Source organism: Stegodyphus dumicola, chromosome 1 (genome assembly GCF_044657685.1).
Source record: "Stegodyphus dumicola isolate Sdum_Otavi_A_Nest chromosome 1, ASM4465768v1".
NCBI lineage: Eukaryota > Metazoa > Arthropoda > Arachnida > Araneae > Eresidae > Stegodyphus > Stegodyphus dumicola.
In genome coordinates this window covers 130957327-130966747 of record NC_140768.1, presented here as the reverse complement: position 1 = coordinate 130966747, position 9421 = coordinate 130957327, and positions in this window count along the sequence as shown.

The following is a 9421-nucleotide window of genomic DNA, read 5'->3' as shown; positions in this document are numbered from 1 at the left end:
AACAAAATTTCGATGTTAATGAACTACTAACGTTCTTGAAAACGAAGTGGAATGTAGGGAAACATCAATGATGTTAGCGCGTTCTAAGAATTTTGATGTAAATGGAACATCAATACGAAACAAAAGTTCCCATCAAGGTTATCAAAATAAATCTTACATGCATTCTAAAAGAAATGATTACAGTACGAATAAGCAAGGTGCTTCGGTATTAACTAGTCAAAGCGAAACTCCCTCTAAATACTTTCAAAATCACATTTTAATCCAAATCGAATGTTCTCTACCCCGCCTAAGAAAGAGAATCAAAATGTCTGCATATTTTGTTTATCTGCTTGTCATATGAATCATGATTGCGCACTTGATTTAAAGGCTCGCCGAAAGGCATTAATGGATCGAAGTTTATTTTTTATTTGCTTTTCGAAAGGGCATCCAAGGCGTTTCTGTGCTCATAAAGATGAAAAATGCAGACTGTGCAATGTCCAAGGTTTACATAATTCGTTAATATGTGACGCCGCATCGAAAGGTTTAGAGACGGATACTTCCAATCAGACAAAACAAACGCCAATCGCTGAAGCTTCTCTTTCGCTCTTATGTAATGAAAATAATAACAAAATTAAACCACTGACTTCCGTTCTTTTACAGACGTTTTCGGCAACAGTTAGGTGTAAAGGGGGGAACGAAAAGGTATTACGTTGTATGCTAGATTCAGGATCAACAAAGTCATTCATCTTACGAGAAGTGGTTGATTCACTGGGGTTGAAAATTATTAATAAAGAAGCGCTTATTATTTTCACATTTGGATGCAAAGATGCAAAAGAGCGCTTGTATGATATCGTAGAAATCGTATTGCAAAATGTAAGCCATCTCAGTAAAAAGATAAAAATTAACGCAATAGTCATTGATTCTATAACACTAGGGCAAGTAAAAGTTCCTTCTCGGTGGATACGAAAGATGGCGTTTGAGAAGGGAATAGAATTAGCAGATGCTGGTACAAATGACGAAATTCAAGTATTAATAGGTTCGGATTATATTTGGGAAATTTTAGGAGAACGAAACGTGAAGATTTGTAAAAAATTAGTCGCAACAGAAAGCAATTTCGGTTTTGTGATTCAAGGCAAGGACGAAGGATCAAAGTGTAAGGAAGCAAAAGTTAATCATATAACCGTTGTAAATGAGGACTTAGATTATGAAAGAGTTAAAAAATTATGGGAATTAGAAGCAATTGGGATAAGTTCGGATAAAGAAATATCTCTATCAGATAAAGAAATTTTAGAGTCATTTGAACGAAATACAACTTACAAGAATAAAAGGTATGAAACTCGATTATTGTGGAAAGAGGGTGTTGAAGGTTTAAATAACAATTATGAAATCGCGAAACAGCGTTTACAATTTTTAAATAAGTTTCAGAAAAATAGCGAGCTATATTTAAAATATAATGAGATAATTAATGAACACTTGAGAGATGGTATAGTGGAACGGGTAGATACGTATTTAAATAGTAGTTTGAAAACGGGGTATTACATGCCTCATCACGCGGTAGTGCGCGAGCAGAAGGATTCTACAAAGGTTCGAATAGTTTTTGACGCTTCTTCTAAAAGTAAGGGAAATTTATCACTTAATGATTGTTTGGAAAGCGGACCTAATTTAAATCCTGATTTGCTAAAGATTATCATTAAATTCAGAGTACATTCCATTGCGTTTTGTGCCGACATTCAGCGTGCATTTTTAGAGGTAGGCTTAGCTAAAGAAGATAGGGATTTTTTAAAGTTTTTGTGAATAAATGAAGAAGGGTCAAATCTCGATCACAGTAATTCCAACTTACAAGTTCTCCAACACAATCGAGTTCCTTTCGGGGTCAAGTGCTCACCTTATTTATTAACAGCTACAGTAAGACTGCATTTAAAAAAGTATGAAGATGCCTACGAAGAGGCATGCAGTATGTTAAAAGAGCTTTACGTAGCTGATTTAATTTCTGGGACAGTTAATGTAGCAAAGGCCTTACATTTAAGCAAGGACATGATTTTCATTCTTAGCGAGGCCAGTATGAATTTACGTAGATGGGTTTCAAACTCACCTGAGCTGAATGAACTATGGAAACTTAATGGAATTGACTCTCGTGAAACATCTGAAGACTCTTTGGTACCGTTGGAAATATCGATTGCAAATACGAACGTTGAAAGTTTTAGGTATTATCTGGGACAATGTCAATGATAATTTGAAAATAGATGCATCTCAGTTTGAGAAGTTACAAAATCTCAAAGTAACTAAACGCATCATTTTAGCAGCATGTGGTATGCTCTTTGATCCCTTAGGAATTATGAATCCATTTACTGTTCGAATTAAACTCTTAATGCAAACTATGTGGGAAAAGGGTATTCAGTGGGACGAAAGTGTTCCCCTTGATACAGAATTCATATTTCAGGAATGGTTAAAAGAAGTTAAAAAAATAAAGTTTTTCGAAATTCCCAGACAGTACTTCAGTGATATGTGTTGGAAGTTTATAGAAGTTCACATATTTTCTGATGCCAGTCCCAAGTGCTATGGTGCCGTAGCATATTTTAGATTTAAGAAGAAAAATAAATGTAAAACAAGTATCATAATGTCTAAATCCCGTTTGGCTCCATTAAAAAGGGTAACACTCCCTAGGCTTGAACTTTTGGGGACATTAATTTCTGCAAGATTAGGTTCGTATTTGCAATCGATATTTCCGCAGTTGGATAAGGGAAATATATTTTACTGGACTGATTCCCAAATTTGCATTCACTGGATCAAGGGATCTGCCAACGAGTGGAAACAATTTGTTAGAAATCGTGTGGTAGAAATCAAAGAGAAAACAATTTTAAACAGTTGGTACTTTTGCAGTGGGAAGACAAACCCTGCTGATAAACTTACGAGGGGGATGGATGCTGAAGCTCTAATTAATGATAGCGATTTGTTTTCTGGGCCACCCTGGCTTTTAGAAGTAGATATTCGACATCACATAAACGAAATGAATACAGAAGCTGACTTTCAAAACGTTAGTGAAGAACGAAAATGTGTTACTTTGAAAACACTTGTGGAATCAATCTACAGAACCGTTACTAAATCTTGAACTGTACGGAAATTTAACCAAAGTACTGGGAATAATGGCTTATGTTCTGCGCTTCGTGAACAACTGTAAATCCGCTCGTGAAAAGCAATCTGGTGTGCTTACCGCCTATGAGTTACGGAAGGCTTCAGAATTTATTATAAGAAATGTTCAACTTAATGAATTTTCAGAAGAAATTAAGGCTTTAAAGACAGAACAACCGATTAAAATTAAAAGCAAAATCATTTCACTTAATCCATTTCTAGATGAAAACGAAATTTTAAGAGTAGGAGGTAGATTAAGAAACGCAAAAATTACAGAGAAAGTAAACATCCCATTATATTGCCAAATAATAATCACTTCACAAAATTAATGATACAGCATTATCACGAAAAACATTTACACGGAGGGTTGCATTTAATGTTATCCGCAATAAGACAGAAATACTGAATAATAAGTGCAAAGAATGAAATTAAAAAATGCATTTGGAAATGCATAAAATGTTGCAGAGTACGAGCAGTAACATCTATTCAATTAATGGGAGAACTACCTGCAAGTAGAGTGATTCCAAGTAGAACCTTTTCAAAGGTTGGCGTTGATTATGCCAGCCCATTTTCTGTGAAAATGAAAAGGGGAAGAGGTATAAAACCAATTAAATGTTATATCTGTATTTTCGTTTGTTTAGCTACAAAGGCTATCCATTTAGAGATTGCTAGCGACTTATCAGGTGAAGCATTCCTAGCTGCTCTAAAACGATTTGCTTCGAGGAGAGGAAAACCTCAAGAAATAAGAAGTGATTGTGGAACTAATTTTATAGGTTCAAATAAAATCCTCAAGGAAGCAGTTTCATCTGCCCAGTCAACCTCAGAATTTCAAAGGTGGTTAGCAAATGAAAACATAAAGTGGATATTCAACCCGCCAGCTGCTCCACATCATGGTGGTATATGGGAGGCAGCTGTTAGATCTATGAAGCTGCATCTAAAGAAATGTGTTGGAACTCAAATTTTGACTTATGAAGAGTTTCTAACTCTAATTGCACAAATTGAAGCATGCTTAAATTCGAGGCCAATAACACCGGTCTCCAGTGATTCCAATGATTTGACAGCTTTGACTCCTGGACACTTTATTATAGGGACTTCTTTAACAGCTGTTCCGGAACAAGATTTAACCGAAGTACGAGTGTCTCCATTGCAAAGATGGCAACTAACACAGCAGATGTTCCAAGGGTTTTGGAAGCGGTGGTCTAAAGAGTACCTGTGCCAACTACAGCAGCGTAGCAAATGGAGACAGCCTAGCAGAAATATTCGCCTAAATGACTTGGTTCTCATTAAAGAAGATAATATGCCTTCATTACGTTGGAAACTCGGGCGAGTAATAGCAGTGTTTCCTGGAAGAGACAATAATGTCCGAGTGGTTAGACTAAAAACTGTACACGGGGACATTAAACGTCCTATTACCAAACTGTGTCTTTTACCAGTTGAAGAACATTAACTTAAGTGTTTGTTTCATATTGAATATGTTTTATTATTATTTTCATTTCTTATTGTACTAATAATTTTATTTGTTTGTTCTAGTTTAACCCTCATAGTTAACGTTTCAATATAGTAAGATATAAGATGTTTTGCTAGAAGAATGGTAAGTGTGATATGTAATTTTATACTTTTTGAAGGTTCTTGTATGTTTTCAGTTTCTATATTTTTCATTTACATGTTTGCATATATTGAAGATTGTATTAAGATGAATGTAATTCATCGGGGGGGGGAGGATGTTTTGGCCTCCTCGGTGATTGCGGTGATTTGTGCCCAGAGGGCGCACCGCACAAAGAGTTAGTTGCGTTACAGAACGTAAGGGAAGCGGACACGCAAAAATGTCGGACGTATTACCGCTAATTGAGGTAATTGCATTGTATCTGTCAGGTGGCAGAAAACTGGTATGATGTATCAATTCACATGCCAGATGGCAGAATATGTCTATCATGTACATGCCAGGAGGCATAACGCTTGTAAACATGCCGGGTGGCATACGACTTGTAAATAAATTGTAAATAAATGTACAGTAAAATATCTTGGTGTAATAGATCAAGGAACACGCATCAACAACCTTCTGATCATTTGGATACGTACACTACTTTTTCAATAAAGCTTCTTTTTATCCCTCTGATTTCTCGTTTAGTAAGTGTTGCTTATATTACTCATGTCCTTACGTATTGGGCATCTTACGGTATTAAATGTGTTGATTTGGAAAGCTTTTGTACAAAGTTATGTTGAAAAAACCGTCTCGTCCTTAATTTTTGCACACCAGTGTAAATGTATTTAAGTCTGCATAGGAAACTGAAAATGGAATTTTAGACATTTATCTTCTACAAATTTATTATGCTTAAACTTACTGAATATCTCTATATATGGAATAAAATTAAACAGAGAGAAGGAATATTTCACAAATGGCATGACATGACAAAACTAAAATGTACATAGGCTGTGCAATGAAATTTTCTACCATTATGAAGATGTAAGACACAGAGCTCTTAAGTTGTCTGAATAATTAAAAAATAATACACTTGTTATGAATCCAAGTAAACACTGAAATTTTAAATGGAAGTTTGATTTTGAATGTTTATCATAAGTTTCAAGGCTATTAAGTTAAACTGCAGAAAACTTTTCAAAAGGGAAATTAAAAACTGAAAACAAAAAATTACAGAATCAATGTATTGACAAAAAAAAAAAAAAAAAAAAATAAAATAAAAATAAAATAAAAAAATAAAATAAAAAATTCACAGGAGTTCCAGACAAACCAGTTAAAAAAATAATAATTGAACTAAGAAAGTAGCTGTTATTTTGGAAATAAATGAACAAAAACTTTTCATTTGAATAATAATAAAAAATATATATAGATTACAAATCATTAGTGAAAAGATCATTAAAAATGCCAGTGTGGTAACTGTATTAGAAATCTCAGCTCTTCTAGATATAAATCTATTAGTAACTTTAAATAAATGAATAAAGGTAATACAAGACATTCTGATGAAGTCATACATGTGTGCTGATTCATTGCAGTTAGCAATATTTCTAGAAATGTGTTGTCCTGAAATCAGTTTCTCGTGTATTTTAAGGTTTTGAAAAGAAGTAAAAAAAGTATCAAATTGGTTAAAATTTATTCAAAGGGGTTAAAACAAAAAGAACGACATTTATCTCATGTACATATTTTAATTCTTTTAGAACGTGTATTTTAGAACCATCAAAAATTGTTTTCAGATTTTTTCATTAAATAGCTTCACAAAACTCACTTCATTCTCTGACGACTGAAAGTATTAAATTATATTGCTTGTATTATTTGTTACTGTACTAAAAATGGTCTGCCTTAATAGATGTTGTGTATTATTTATTTTTAGATTATTATATTAGATTAAGTTTATTCTTATAGAAAAAAAAGTAATAATGTATATATGTGCAAGATAAGTTGATAAAAAGGTTAATTTTTTTTATCGTTTACTTAAAACATCCAACAGAAGTCATACACTTAAAATTAATATGCATAAATTGGTTCACATATTTGCATTAAACTGAATATTTTTAAATACATAATCTTAGATTAATAATGTACTTATGTAGAATTTACTAATATTTTACTCTATATACATACAAATATATTGCATTATTTCAGACTTCCATATTAGATATTTGGATAAAAAAGGCCAAGCATTTTTAGATGTCACATCTATAAATAGTATAAAGTAAAAGGTTTACGGGGAAAAAAAAAAGAAAAAAGACAAAAAAAAGGGGGGGGGGACATTCGAAGTACAGTTCTTATACTAGAAATTAGGTGCTTTGAACCTAAGTTCTTTTGATAAAGTTGTAATAATGACAAGACATAATGCTGCCATTTATTTCTTAAAGAGAATATATAAATATGCCATCTATTACTTGAATTTAATATATAAATATGCTTGAATATAATATATAATTATTTTCAGGAAAATATTTCTTTTAGAAAATATTCATAACATTATAATTTTTCTAACAAAAATAATCATATCTTATCATACTTCAATACCATAAAATATATTTGGAGGTAAAATTGACTTTCTGTGTTCCTGTATAAAGTTTTATTTTTGAGCTTATGGGGGCAGGATATGATAATGAAACAAATACTGCATAAGTCATTTGTAAGCGATTATTTTCTATATTCAGAGTGTGTAATCAGTCACATATATTTATGAAAAATACCTTAGAATTATCTTTATTATCATTTTGTACATATCCCCCTCCTTCTTTTCAATATTAAATATAAGAGAGTCAATTGTATTTTTAATAAATCATCAGGTACACTATCAAAAGGTAAAAAATTTTCACGTCTTTATATTAAAATGAGTTCTTCTAAGAGTTTAAAACAAACCCACGCACAAAAGTTTGCCGTAGAAACCAAAATTATGATAAAAAATTTCTAAATTTTTTTTTAAGGAGCTGGGTGGTTCGTTTACATTTTTTTTCAGCAAGACTTTTTTCGAGACCAGACTCAAAAATGTATGTATGCATGTATATCTGTGCACACACACACACAAATGTATGTACACACATATACATATGCTACATGAACACTTACATCTATAAATAGTATAAAGTAAAAGGTTTACGGGGAAAAAAAAAGAAAAAAGACAAAAAAAAGGGGGGGACATTCGAAGTACAGTTCTTATACTAGAAATTAGGTGCTTTGAACCTAAGTTCTTTTGATAAAGTTGTAATAATGACAAGACATAATGCTGCCATTTATTTCTTAAAGAGAATATATAAATATGCCATCTATTACTTGAATTTAATATATAAATATGCTTGAATATAATATATAATTATTTTCAGGAAAATATTTCTTTTAGAAAATATTCATAACATTATACATTCATGGAAAGCACAATTACGGATACATACAAGCGTACATCCGTACGTACGTTTAGCATTTTTACCATGTTTGCACATACATTTCTGAATTAAACACTCTTTATGTATATAAATGCATCTGTATGCAATTTTATAGAAATATTTAGCTACGCATGACACAAGTTACACAAGGTTTTAAGATGATTTTTCAATTCCGTTTCATAAGAATGTGATTTTACTGCTTGCATGCATGATTTATCTAAATCTGTTGATAAGAATTTCAAGAAATTCGCATTATTTGTTTAAACACCGTATCTGTATAAAATGGTCAAACATTAGCAATTTAAAACAAGACTAATAGTCAGATATTTTTAAAGTTCTTTACTTTATATAAAGTTTTAGATATCTATCAAAGAATTATAGTAATTAGTCATCAAACGAAATAAAAATAACTTTTTATTTACATTCTAGCACTACACGGAAAAGCAATTCACCCTTCCGATAAACAACACAAATGTAAACAAACATCTCTTCACAACTGGTCGGAATGCGCAGAATTCACGAAAGTGTTTCTGCGCAACTAGTCGTACGTTTAGCATTTTTACCATGTTTGAGCTAACCGTCCGACGTCGTACAGGTAGACACAGCCAAAATGATACAAAAAAAATTAAATTTTTCATATTTCAACATATTTCAACAAGTCTTCTCATTGGTTGTTGTACAATCGTTTGACGTCGAAATGTGGGCGGTGCGAAGGAGGAGCTAATACCTCACACACAGATCGTATTTTATTCTCGAGTGTCAAGATGTAGAAACATCTTTTTACTCGACTTCTGATAAAGATCGGGTGGGAGGAAAAAGGGTGAAAGGAGTGTGGGAGGCGGATGAAAGAGAGTGAGGTCGCACTAGCGGCGGCGAAAAAAGGGGAAGTGTCAAGTTCAGTGTCGTTATAAGATGTAGCCGCGGGTGGTAAAACCTCAGAGTCAGTTTGGCGTGAATGAGTCAATTAAGGTTGTAATTCTTATGTGGGAAGGGCGTCACCAGGGTAACGATGTTTTTCTCTGGGACGCGGGGAGTGTCTGAGAGTGCTAATAAGGCTATTACTGTGGGTTTGTACTGAATAAAAGAAGTTGACCGCTAATCGTTTAATATACTCTTGAATAAGTTCGATTCGAAGCTCTCTGTGAATATAGATGTTGGGAATATACCAAGGAGCAATTTAAGATAATTTCTCGTAGAATTTTATTTTGTAGAATTTGTAATTGTTTAATATTGGTTTTAGCTGCATGTCCCCAGATCGGTGCTGCATAAAGAAGAGCTGGGCGCAGTATGGAGCGATATAGAATTAATTTGTTTGTAGTAGATAAGTTGCTTTTTCTACCAAGAAGAGGTCGCATAGTAGCTATGGTGATTTTAAATTTTTGTACTACGGAAGTGGGTTCTGAAGGTAAGTTTTTGGTCAAGGGTGACTCTAAGATATTTAGTT